The sequence below is a fragment of the Somniosus microcephalus genome, chromosome 12, assembly GCF_052327205.1.
Source record: "Somniosus microcephalus isolate GS21.2 chromosome 12, FLI_Smic_1.0, whole genome shotgun sequence".
In the NCBI taxonomy this organism is placed as follows: domain Eukaryota; kingdom Metazoa; phylum Chordata; class Chondrichthyes; order Squaliformes; family Somniosidae; genus Somniosus; species Somniosus microcephalus.
Genome location: NC_140998.1, coordinates 70,912,619 through 70,926,609, shown reverse-complemented (window position 1 = coordinate 70,926,609; position 13,991 = coordinate 70,912,619). Strand labels below are relative to the sequence as shown.

General features: G+C 42.7%; 1 protein-coding gene across 2 annotated transcripts in view; it reads right to left on the bottom strand.

Moving 5' to 3' along the window:
• Positions 1 to 13,991, bottom strand: part of kif26ab (kinesin family member 26Ab) — a 246,052-nt gene that overhangs the window by 212,371 nt on the left and 19,690 nt on the right. The gene's annotated exons all lie outside the window — the stretch shown is intronic.

The window sequence follows — 13,991 nt, the reverse complement described above, 5'->3', positions numbered from 1 at the left end:
ACAGGAGGTCATCAGGAGCAGGATTTCCTTATTTTGGTTTCCAAATCTGGTTATTGTCACTAATAGTGACAACGGGCATACTGTACAAAAAAAAGAAATTGCTGTCTGAAGAATAATTGAAGCAAGGATTGCATGGCCCACAGTTCGAGTACTGTGTGCCGTCTTGCAAGCCCTATTATGGAAAGGACTTCAAAGCCATGGAGACCATACAGTGCAGATTCACCAGCATGTTACCAGAGGTGGGGGAACAATAGTCATGAGGACTACTTCCACTGTAGCAGCTGAGGCTAAGAGGTATTTTTGTAGAAGTTTTTAAAATGGTGAAGGGTTTTGATAGAGTGATTAGACAGAAGAGCAAAAGATTATTTCCTCAGCTAAAGGGTTGTCATTTTAAAATTGTCATTCAGAAAGTGATGGGAGAGGTTAGGAAAAATGTCTTCATGTAAAAAGTTGTTGGGAGCATGGAATGCTTTGCCACGCGGAGTGGTTGAGGCAAATACCACTGCATCTTTTAAGGGAAAATTGGATAAATATTTGAAGCAGAAGAAGAGACAGGGATATGGAGAGAGTGGGGGCAGTGGGATTAATTTTGGATTGCTCTAGCACTCTAGCAAAGAGCTGACACAGACAGGATGGGCTGACTGGCCTCCTTCTGTGCTGTAAGTTCCTGTGGCGCTAAGCTCCTGAAAAAAAAAAATTCTTGTCTCTGAATGGATGGGGGAGATTTGAATGGGAGCGTGGGATTGGTGCATGAGAGGCCCAAACCGGGTCTCCTGGCAGAAAATGTTATTCAAAAATCTGTTACTGCACAATTATAATTTAAATTTACAAACATGCATTACGCAATACCACACATCGTTCAATATCACCCATCGCTCCATAACACCCATCGCCCCATACCACCCATCGCACCATACCACCCACTGCACAATACCATCTATTAAACCTTGGCTTGGGTTCACACAGTCACACAGCTAAACCACAAGTTGAAAAAGGACTCCTGTCCCCAAAGGGACAAAGTCCAAAAAATCTATCAGCAATTTTTTTTTAGGCAATGACTCCTGCAGTTGCTGGTGTCCTAATTGACACCGTAACCTCTTATTTACATGGTACTTAAATTGCATGTATGTAAAAACAGCAATAAAACAAACTAATATGACTATTCTGACCAACATTGTTCCCAATTTCACACTTGCACCAACAAGCATTAAATAACACCTGGACCATGAAATTCCCGGGCCCTGTTCTGCCGAGGTTAGACTTTGAGCATAGTCTACTATGACTCTGACCCTGTCACAAATCCTGTGGCTATGGGCACTTGCATAAGGGGAGGTGGCACCCATCCATTGCCAGCATAACTGGGGCATGCAGCTGGGGGGGGGGGGGGGGGGCGGGGGCAGAGGGGGAAAGGGGCCAGAATTTCAGTGCAGCATCATGCTACTATGTTTTGGACCCTGTTGTTCAGCTGAAGTTGGCTCACGATGTAAAAAAAAAGGGACATGTTCCAAAATTCCTACTTTGCAGCATTTGTTGAAGTTATGGGCCCCAGGAGTACAGGGGAACTGCAGACAGAACTGGCAGAACTTCTGATGGATGAGGTCACACTGCCAGCTACACCTCTTCCAATGACGTCCGCATGAGGGCGAAGCAGACACGGGAAGCGCCCACCCCACTTCCAGCCGAATTTGGCAGATTGTGGAAAAAGGGGCGGAGACCCAGTAGAACTAGGTCCTGCCTCAAATTCCTGTTCCACACCCCAATTGCACTGCTTCTGCACACCAGGGCTGGAATTTTATGATGTCCTCAAAGGCACCAACCGTTCAAAACACTTGTTTACAATTTCCATAATTTTATAAATGTGTTTGTTTCCTCTTAAAACTTTTCCATATTATCATTACAGCACTGACATTTTCTCATCTAGAAATTTGTTGGTTGTACAAAGTTACCTCCTGCCCAGCACATTAATTTGAACCAATTTAATTAGTAAGTAAAATAAATTACTGGTACATTTTCCAGCCAGAATGAACACTCATCAATTTAAAACAACACAGGTGTGACAAGTTATTTGTACATTTGGCTTCTGACCATGTAATGAAAATGATACCTTACCTATACGGTTGCCAATGGGAGCCTACAGAAAACATGTAATGGCAAGGACCATGTTATAGAAGGAATACTTTACACAGTTTATTTACTAATGACAGAGCTATAAATAAGGCATGCCGCATTAGAAGTTATGGTTAATGAGAGTCCTACAGCAAGGAGCTGGTTTATATGTAACCATTGTGCTTTAATCATCAGTGGCTCTTACTCTTTTACAATGCATCGCCCATGCTTATCAAACTGTGCATTAGTGTTAAAGGTCCTTCACAGAGCTGTCAAACGATGACAATTCATCTGTCAAAACATGCTCTGCAACCGGCTTTTCCTTAATTGACCTGCTAAGCCCGCTGGGCGGACTTAACAAGGTCAATCAAGGGAAAATAGCGTGGGTTGGCCACAAATCGATGGAGGCAGGACATTGACCCGCCAAGCAGCAGTCCCGCCCTCCAACGCGCCCCCATTAATAAAATCGCTCCCCAGAGGACCAAAGTCACCTGTTCCTCCCAAGCATGTGAAAGAAGGATAAATAAATGAATCTCTTCATTTAGGATTACAAATAAATCTTGTGACCAAAATTTTCTACCCATTTGCTTTGCTTAATATCAGACTGTTTTAACTCAAATCATTGATCCCTGTTATATCATGTGTAGGAAAAATAATATTGAGTAGGAAAAAAAACATTGGCCAGCCTATTTTAGGACCTTAGCTAAGCAAAACTAACCACAAATCTTACAGTCATTCAGCAACACCGGCGTGAACAAGGCAATCACTAATTATCAATAACAAAGAGCAAAGAAATGCATACAGCTTCCCTTTCCTCTAACATGCCTAAAGGAAATGCTTATCAATCCTCATTGTGTCTTTGTAAAACTTAAAATAAAATGTGCCCAAGCTTCTGTAGCCATATATATATTTATTGGCTTTGATGCTTTTAATTTGCCAGACATTTACTTTCACCTTCAAGCTGTATTAATTATGTGAAAGCAAAATGTTTTAAACGTGTAGAAATGAAGTGAACCTACCAAAAATGCATGGTAATAAAATCGAGTTCTTGTCAGGTCATCTTTTAAATACCATACAATCTGTTACATTTAAGCAAAGTTATCCCTGATAAAAGTTAAAGCGATGATTCCCCGAAAAATTTAGTGTGCAAATGTGCCAGGTGCTGTGGTGCTGAGCCATATAGCCAAGGAAGATGATCTGTGTTGTGTTAGTTGATCTCAGCTGGAATGTTGGCATCGGGGCGGCTGCAGTTGGATTCGATGTGCTAGGTAAGGAGAGAAAATCAGCCGGAGGCAGTTGCTCCTTGTAAATTTAACAACTATTAATCAGGGATTGTACCTCATTCCGCTTTCTCTTCATTAACATATATTTTCATTTTTTTCTTGTTCTTTCATTTTTTTTTTTTTAAAGTCTATTTTTTTTTGGTTCTCTTATATTTTCTCTCTTCGGAATGTTTTCCCATTTCCATTTGACTTTCTGTCCTTTGCCCTTTTTCCACCCACCAGGCCAGGTAAACACCCGAGACACTCCGAGTCTCACTTTCACACTTTTCTCTTACTCTATATGCCTCTGCAGTGGAACCAGTACATTTCACATCTTACACCTGCAACGTGCATTTTTAGACATATACCCATTTTTTTTAATCGTAATGTCGGAAGAATTTGGTGGATATCTTACAAACAAAACATTGGAAATGTGAAAAATATTCCGGTGCAGACATGTGTTGTGGAACAAGTCAACTCAACCAGGAAAACAAGTGTGGCCTTACTGACATTATCACCAACAGCAGCCTATGAAATGTGCAGGAATTGAAGCGGAGTGCCAGAGCCTCAGAGGGTGGGGAGGGGAAAGCAGCTCACAAATATTATGAAGTGGAAAAAAAGTGATTTTGAAAATCCAGTTAATGATAGTTGGCTGGGGACATGAGCTCTCAATGAGACATTTATGAAAGTCTGAAATGTTGTAGAATTGTTACAAAATAAGATTCTATTAAAAAGAAAGAGGGATCTGGAATGCACCGACTGAAAGGATGGTGGAAGCAGATTCTATACTAATTTTCTGATGGGTATTGGATAAATACTTGAAGGGAAAAAAATTGCAGAGCTATGGGGAAAGAGCAGGGGAGTAGGACTCGTTGGATAACCCTACCAAAGAGCCGGCACAGGCACGGTGGGCCAAATGGTCTCCATCTGTGCTGTATCATTCTGTGATTCTATGAAAGAAAGAGTTCTCTTTATATATATCCTCAGGATGTCCCAAAGTGCTCCACCACCAATCAATTACTTTCTGAAGCGCAGTCAAGTGGTCATATAGGCAAACATGGCGGCCAATTGATGCACAGCAAGCTCCCACAAACAATAATGACATGAATGAGCAGATAATCTGTTTCTAATGGTGTTAGTTGAGGGTTGAACGTTGGCCAGAACACCAGAATAACTCCCTGCTCTTCCTCAAAAAAAATGCTATGGGATCTTGCACATTCATCTGAACAGGCAGCAATGACCTTGATTTAATGTCTTATTCAAAAGACAACACCTCTGACAATGCAGCACTCCCTCAGTACTGCACTGGCATATCAGCCTAGATTATGTGTTTAAGTTCTACAACCTTCTCACTCAGGGGTGAAAGTGCTACCACTGAGGCAAGCTGGTACTTATACTGGGTAACATGTACAAATTTGCACGCTGGAAGTGGATGCAGAAATCCCACGGGAATTTTCCGTACATTTTGTCCACTCCTACATTAATAAAATGTGTTCTTGGTTCATGAAGCTCCACACTAGGAGCATGAATTCATAAAATCTATCCTTGTCTCTAATATTATGGCAGAATAAGATTACAAAACTATAGTGAGCCTATAATATTGTTGACTGGTCTGTGATTAGCACGGACTAATCAAATTCATGCTAACCATATGACACCACAGACTAATCACGTAACCAATTAGACAATTGAAAAGAATGTCAATTATGGCTTTTTAGAGACGATGATAGTTCCCTATCCCTTCCTCTGTTAATCTTCTAACCTGGGCATTTTTCCCATTTTGCCCACCATCTACTCCCTCTACTTTACTCCCTCACATACCTGCTCTGAATACTCAATCTCTGCTTTCCTCCCTTCCCCTCTCTCTCTCATGCCCTACCCAACTGCCCTAGCTCTACTCTAGCTTCCTCCCAGCGCAACTGAGTGCTTTAGCTCCGCCTCCACTTCTTCCCTCCATCCCATGGCGGTCCATTCCCAGTACTCCAGCTTCCATCCCTCTCCCACAGTAGTTTTAGGTGCAGCGTCACTTCTTGCAGCTCCAGGCCATACCTCACCCCCTGCTCCACCCCCCCCCCAACCCCTATTCTCCAGGCTCCAATCCCAGGCAGGGTAGGATGCTGCAGATTGGAAGTGCAAGTTTTAAATGGGCTGATAGGCTTCCTTGACTGTGCGACAGCTGGTTCAGCTGAGCAATGATCCTGCTGCTTCTAAAACATAAAGTACAAAAGCAGCAGGCTCAGTGCCCTGGAAACCAGCTCATCTGCCAGTTTGGACACTGATGGACCTTGCAAGCTCTCTCACAGTTCATGCTACCATCCACTGCAGCACCCTGCTGTAACCCCGGCTCAGGTACCAGCAGCACTCCCCTGGCCGCCAAATACAAGGAAGGCAGCAATACGCATGATACCCCTCTCCTCATGCCATGTTCAGTTGTCGATCTGCCTTCCACATTTGGCCCTTAAGGTCCACTCTGCACTCCCTCAAATCTCCAGTTTCCGACCTCATGCTCTGCTGCATTCTTTCCCCACTGTGCTCCCTTCCAATCTCAGATCAATCTATTTTTCATGAGTAACTCGATTTCATAATATCAGAAATCAGGGGAAGGCACTTCATTTCTGTTACTTCCAACATTTACATTTCAGAATCATGGGTGGTAATTTTAACTGCAAAAAAACAGGTGGGTTTTGTATTGATTTGTATGTGGGTTCAATGACGACACATTCATGAAAGAGAATGACTTTTTATCTAAAGTATGTTCAACTCAGTTAACAGCATTACAGGAGACACCATCTTAGAGATCCATCTAAAACAAAACTAAAACTAAACTGCTTGTCTCTCACATGCCCTCTGCTGGTCAGGCATAAATAATCAATCAGGCAAATATGCTGGTAAGGCATCATAATCAAACAGGCAAATACCATCACTATTTGCTGATATCATTACATCTCCCTTTCTTAAAACAAAAGTATTTTACTTTTATCTAACAACATGTTTTCTTTGTATTACTCTGCATTTTAACTGTAACACTTAATGAACTTACATTATCATTATCATGATCAAGGTTTTTTAACCTTGTTTTGTGTGTTCACATGAAATATGTAAATACACTAGAACTTGAAGAAAGAATAAGATAACATTACTTCCTTCTATAACAAGAGTCCTTAAATTTGCTCAATGAGTCTCTCAGGAGGCTTCATGCGTCTTGAGGATTTTGATTGATTGTCCTTGAATCTGAGTTGTTGCCTCAGATGATGATTTCTCAGCTGTGTGATCAGGTTGTTCAACAGTATCAGTCTTTTGACCTGCTGTGGCTGGTCCCATGAGAAGATCTCGACGATTTCTTCGCAGAACAGCACCCTCATCTGTCTGAATGGTGTATGATCTTGGTTGAACTTCACTCAGGACAGTTCCCTTCTGAGTCCATATGCTTGTTTTGTCTTTGAGCCTTACTTGGTCACCAGTGTGGAGTTCAGGTAGGTTTTGTGTTCCTCTGTCATAGTAGTACTTTTGCTTTTCTTTCTGTTGTTCTTTGAACTTCCTCACTTTCTCCCCCTCTTTTGTTTTCAGGAGGTTCTCCGGGATGGGTAGGTTTGACCTTAGCAGACGTCCCATAAGGAGTTGGGCTGGTGACATACCACACTCGAGCGGCGTTGTGCGGTATACAAGCATGCTCTGGTAGAAGTCAGTTCCACTGTCTTTTGCCTTGTACATCAATCTTTTCACTGTCTGGACCGATTTTTCCACTAGACCATTGGACTGTGGAAAGTGAGGACTTGACGTTGTGTGGACAAAGTCCCACTCTTTGGCAAAGTGTCGGAAACTTGCATTGTAAAACTGGGGTCCGTTGTCTGTGAAGACCTCGCTTGCCACGCCATGTCTGGAGAATATGGCTTTCATACATCTTATCACAGCATCTGCAGTGGTGGTGTACAGTCTACAAACCTCTGGATACAGGGAGTAATAGTCTGTGACTACAAGATAGTCCTTCCCTTGACATACGAATAGGTCAGCGCCTACCTTCTGGTAAGGTCTGTCTGGCGCTGGGTGTGGCTTTAGTGGTTCTACCGGATTGCTTGCTCGATATTTCAGGCATATTGTGCAGTTTGACACCTCATTTGTCACATCTTGGTTGATTCGTGGCCAGTACATCACCTCTCGTGCTCTTTTCTTACACTTTTCGATTCCCAGATGTCCTCCATGGATTCTTTTTAGCATCTCTTTCCTCAGACTCTTTGGGATAACTATTTTACTTCCTTTGTAGATGATGTCTTCGACCACTGATAGTTCCGCCCTGCAGTTCCAGTACTCTGCCATGTCAGGTGAGCAGTCTTGCTTCATGTTGGGCCATCCATCCAAGATGCTTTTCCTCAGTCGTCTCATTGTTTCATCTTTGTTTGTCTCAGTCTTTATGAGCTCCATTTTTGCATCTGCTATGGGCAGTGCACTTGTGATCATGTCCACGTAGGCGTTCACTTTTTCATCCATTTTGGTGTTTGCGGACTCACTTGGGTCAACAGCTCTGGACAACGTGTCTGCTGTATACATCAGCTTACCCGGTGTGTACGCAACATTCAGTGTATAGCGTTGCAGCCTGATCATCATTCTTTGTATTCTAAGCGGACAGCTATTTAGTGGCTTTTGGAACAATGCAATCAAGGGCTTATGGTCAGTCTCTACACTGATTGCTTGTCCTGCCACAAACTGGTGAAATCTTTCACAGGCGTATGTGATGCTGAGCAGCTCCTTTTCTATTTGAGCATATCACGTCTCCGTGTCTGTCATCGAGCGCGATGCATATGCAATAGGTTGCCAGTAGTCATATTTTTGCAGAAGAACGGCACTGAGCCCACTCTGTGATGCATCTGATGATATCTTGATGGGTCTCGCTGGGTCATAAAACCTCAGAACTGGTTCCTCTGTGAGCAGTTTCTTTAGATCACTCCATGACTTCTCATGCTCATGATTCCATTCCCATTCTATGTTCTTTTCAGTTAGTCTTCTCAGTGGCGCCATCTTTTCTGAGAGGTTGGATATGAATTTACCCATGTAGTTGATCATTCCATTAAACCTCTGCACGTCCTTTTTGCATTGTGGCTTTGGCATATTCTCAATGGCGGACACCTTTCTGGGATCTGGTCTGATGCCCTCACTGCTAAGGATATCTCCCACGAATGTCAGTTCTGTCACCCCGAGCTGGCATTTCTCTCTATTCAACTTCAGGTTTGTTTTCCTTGTTGCTTCCAGCACTTTTTTCAGTCTCTCGTCATGCTCAGTTCTCATGGTTCCCCATACTATGATGTCATCCATTGATGTATCAACTCCCTCCAGGTGCTCATAGATCATATGGATAGTTTTGTGATACACTTCAGGAGCTGAGGCAATGCCAAATGGTAACCTTAGGAATCTGTATCTGCCAAATGGACTGTTGAACGTGCACAGTCTTGAACTTGCCTCGTCCAGTTTCATCTGCCAAAATCCTGATGATGCATCTAACTTGCTGAAATACTTTGCATTTGCAAACTGTGACATGATTTCCTCACGTGTCGGAAGCTTGAAGTGCTCTCTCTTTATTGCTCTGTTTAGATCTCTTGGATCCAGGCAAATTCTGAGCTTTCCATTCTTTTTGTCCACAACGACGAGGGAACTCACCCACTCAGTTGGCTCATCTATCTTCTGAATCACGTTCAGGCTTTCCATCCTGTCCAACTCTGCCTTCAGTTGCTTTTGAAGAGCAAACGGAACTTTTCTGCATGGATGTATGACCGTTGGCATACTTTTATCTACTCTGATCGTGTGTTCTCCTGGAAGGCAGCCTAGACCCTTAAATAGGTCGTTGTACTCTTTCATGAGTTCATCATAGACTGTTTCTCCTTCGCTTTCCACAACGAGGGCTCTCTTTACCAGGTTCAGTCTCTCACAGGCTATCAAACCTAGTATGGCTTGCACATCCTTTGGCACCACGATTAATGCTAGCGTGTGCTCTCTGTCCTTGTGTGTTACTTTGACAATGCATCTTCCTTTCACTGGTATATCAGTACCTGAGTATCCTGTCACTTTCACTTTGATTCCATGTATCTTTGGTCTGGGTCTAATTTTCTTAAAATCAGTCTCTGATATCACATTAACTTGTGCTCCAGTATCCAATTTAAATGGAATGTGTATGTCATTCACTTTTAGTGTCAACATCCAGTCTCTTTTTTCTTTTTTGTTTTCAGACACAACATCTACATAGAACTCCTCTATCTCGCTTTCATCTACTGCATGGACCTTGCTTTGTTGCGCTTGGTTCTTACAGCAACGGGCATAATGGTTGTTTTTGTTGCAACTATTGCATGTTTTACCATATGCTGGACACTTTTTTGGTGGATGCTGTGTACCGCATCGACTACATGACTTTTGATTGCCCCTTTCATTTTTGTTCGCTGGCCACGCCTCCTTTTTCACATTGGCGCTCTTTTTGTTAAACGGTTTGTGTCCGTTCTTACTCACTGCATCCATGTTGCAGCTACTGTCACTGAACAGCTCCTTTGCCTGCGACTTCACAGTCTCTGTAGCCCTACACAGTGCTATGGCTTTTCCCAGGTCTAGATCTTGCTATCTTAGCAGTCTTTCCCTTAGACCATTATCTGGAATACCACACACCAGTCTGTCTTTTATCAGCGAGTCTGTCAGTCCCCCAAATTCACATGTTTTGCTTCGGTTTCTCAGTTCAGTCACATACTGATCAATAGTCTCTCCCGTTTTCTGTACACATGTGAAAAATCTGTGCCTCTCAAACATCACGTTACATTTAGGTATGCAGTAGGCCTCAAACTGTTCCATTATTTTATCCAACTTCATTTTGTCTCCATCAGCAGCGAATGTGAAGTTATTATACACCTCCAACGCTTCATCACCCATGACATGTAAGAAGACTGACGCTTTCATTTTATCACTTTTCTCGTCAGCTCCGATTGCTGATAAATACAACTCCAAACGTTGTTTGAATCTCCTCCAATTTTCAGCCACATTACCTGTCAACTGAAGCTTCGCCGGTGGGAGTAAACCTTCCATTTTTTCACTTCGTTAGCTATTCTCCAATGGTAAGTAACGATGTTCTCTTTTGGCTTGCTTACATGTGGAGAGCTGATTTAACTTCAGATTTTTCCTCTTCATCTCTTTCAATCACTTCTGACACCATGTATTGATTTGTATGTGGGTTCAATGACGACACATTCATGAAAGAGAATGACTTTTTATCTAAAGTATGTTCAACTCAGTTAACAGCATTACAGGAGACACCATCTTAGAGATCCATCTAAAACAAAACTAAAACTAAACTGCTTGTCTCTCACATGCCCTCTGCTGGTCAGGCATAAATAATCAATCAGGCAAATATGCTGGTAAGGCATCATAATCAAACAGGCAAATACCATCACTATTTGCTGATATCATTACAGGTTTGGGTTGAGTGGGATGTTAAAATGTAAAAACTTTCATACCCGAACCCAACATGCCTCAAACCCACCCACTTCCGGTTTTAATTCAGGCAAGGTGAGACAGGGTGGTGGGGCAGGGGGGGCGACCAACATGCCTCAGATTTTATCTCTCATTCAGCTGTAGCGTTGGCCACCGTGTTTCCTGGGCCTCGGGAAACCCAGCAGCTAAAGGGAGTCGAGGACTGCAGCATGGAAGAGGCAAGTGCTTTTCCAGCACTGCTTGTAGGCCAGGAGGAGCAGGAGTGCTTCGCCTGTCGCGCTAAGCAAACCTATTTCCAACTCCACACGTTCAGACCCCCACCATGATCGGAATCCCCCCCCCCACCCCCGTGATCAGACCACTCCCAGGATCGGACCCACCCTGCAATCAGACCCCGCGATCGGAGCCCCCCATGATCACCAACACCCCCTTGCGATCACTGAACACCCACCACAATCACTGACCAACCCCAAGACCATCGACTGCCCCCGTAATCACCGACCCCCCCCCGCAATCACCGGCCCCTCCCGCAATAACCAACCCCCGCCCATCTCTACCCCCCGATCTCTCTCCGATCCACCGTGATCATCCTCTGACCATCCAAACCACGCAGTGCCCCCCACTCCGTTATGATCTCTACCCCCGAGCAGTAGGATACCTCTCTGTTCCTGGGCTACGGCATCTTCTGCCATGTTCCCTGCCCAACAGGGAGCCAAGCCTGTCAATCAGGCTGGCTTCCAGGAGAGAAACCTGTTGAGAAGAAAACATGCACACTGTGGAGTTACAACTCCAGAGCATTGGAGGATGACCAGAACTCCTCCCCCCACCCTCCCACTTGGAAATCCCGCCCCAGTAAAGACCGGGGCCATTGACTCTGTGCCCGATTGCGGGCAACGAAAGAAAAAACTAACTTCCCAAGTAGGGCTAGTAACCAGGAACAAAAGTATTCATTTTTGGCATACATCAGATATTAGTGAAAAAAATAATCAGTTAAAATAAAGATGATTTAGTGTGATGTGTTAAACCTAATGAGTTAGAAGCACTTACCGAGTTATAAGATATCCAATTAAATATTCATAAAGATTTTTTAATTAATTTGTAGGATCTTTTGGGACAAGCTTTAATCTTATAAATAAAATAATAGTTTTAGAAAGGCTAGACTTTAACTACAAAAAGGGAAGATTCTCCATTTTAGCCCTTCTGATGCGTGCTGGGACTGCATACCATGAAATTACACAACCCAAGCCCATGATTTTGTCTATTAATTTTAATGGATGAAAAACACAGGCTAAGGGTGCACAATTTCCCGCTACGAAGCAGAAACCCTCCCGTAATGTTCTCACATCAATCTACATGGAAATAAAAAGAAAGATAAATTCTATTTCAGTTCCCATGTTGCACAGCAAGAGAAATTAGTTAGAAGTACGAAACAGAATTAATTACAATTACTTTGGCCCTTCTCCAGAAAACGTAACCATCTAAATTGAAACCCTGTTGACAATGAGTCATCAAAGGCCCTCCGTTTATCATTACCTTAATTGACATTGAAATACCCTTGCTCATATATATTTCTAATATCTATAGATAGAGTTATATGGAGAGAGAAAGTATAGAATAGTAAAGATGTGCACCAATTTGATAAATCCCTGATAAATATAAACCTCTGATGGAATAATTAGCAAAGCCTCAAGCATAAAGAGATATTATGAACTGTTTATTAATATGTATTTCCAATGCAGAGCTGAGCATTGTATTTAATAATTGGCATCTTGATAATTTTGTATTTCAGTCTCTCTCTCCTACATTAGTGAAACCCAACAAAAATATTTTGTACTCTGACGTAATATAAAGGTAGTACATAATTACGAGGCAGTAACACAATGAAGGAGTTTAGATTACACTTAAAAATCATGAGATGTAGCTCGCGTGATTTTAAGATATTATCAGAAGCCCTCCAGATGATTCTGATGAGTTATTCTTAGCAAATATTTTTATTTTTTAGTCTGTGGTTATTTTAAGTTATCAAGATTTAGTGCTATCTTTGAGCCCTGTGACATTTTTTTTGTCAGTGCTAGGGTTTTGGAATACTTTTAACATTTTATTTTGCCCCAAAAAATATGACTCAACATCAGCCTCAGAACAGCGCTCCCTCAGGCGGTAGTGAGGATTTCTTATCCCAGCCACCCTTGAAGAATGGTCCAGAAATTCGGGTCGGGGGCTTCCCGCAGGTGCAAGCCCCAGACCTGTACTTACCTTGCGCGCTGGCAGTTGAGCTCTGGGCTCCCGTGGCCTGTTGAGTTCCGGGGCCTGCTCCAACTCCCGGCGCGCTGTGCTTGCGTGTCCCAGGGGCGTAGTTAGTGCGATGCGTCCCCTGGGATCACGTGAGCCATGGGCAGCCAATCAGAGGAAGGAAAAGCCCATTCATAAGATTGACAGGAAGACCTGTCTAAACTTATGAATATATACGGGCCCCAAAATAACAGTAAACCTTCAAATAATTTTTTTTTTAAATCACACTTTTTAAATAAACTATAAATTACATTAAATAACTATTTTAAATAATAATTTAAATTTTTGAAAAAAATAATTTTATAAAAAAACTGGGCTAAAAATAAACTTACCTTGCTTTAAAGTATTTAAAAATAATAAACCAGTGGAAAAAATGTTTTAATTTTAATTAATTGACCACTTACCTTTTAAAATGCAGGCCTTGCGCCTGGTTTTTACATTTCTAAAATCTAAAGACTTACCCTCACGGAAAAACCTGTAAAAAAAAGTAAGTTCAAAGCGCACGCGCAGACTCCCGCGCGCACGCGTTCGACCTCTGAACCCCTTCGGTCAGAGGAACAGAAGTGCCGGTTTCCCGCGCATGCGCAGTGCATGCAAGAAACCGGCACTTCCATCGGGTCCACGCGTGAGTACCCCGTCCGTACTCGCGCGTTGGAACCCGAATTTCTGGTTTTCTCTCCTCCAATTTTGCTCTGGTTTTCTACCCTCGTACTCCTCTCCAGCACCTCTCTGATACCGCAACAAAGTGGTTTGTTGATAAAAAAATTCTGAACACATCTCTAAATGATGTCCATCTCCAAACAGCATTTTAATTTTGTATAATCAAGACTTCCTTGTCTAGAACGAGCATTTTTCTCTGGATAATATGTGCAGTAT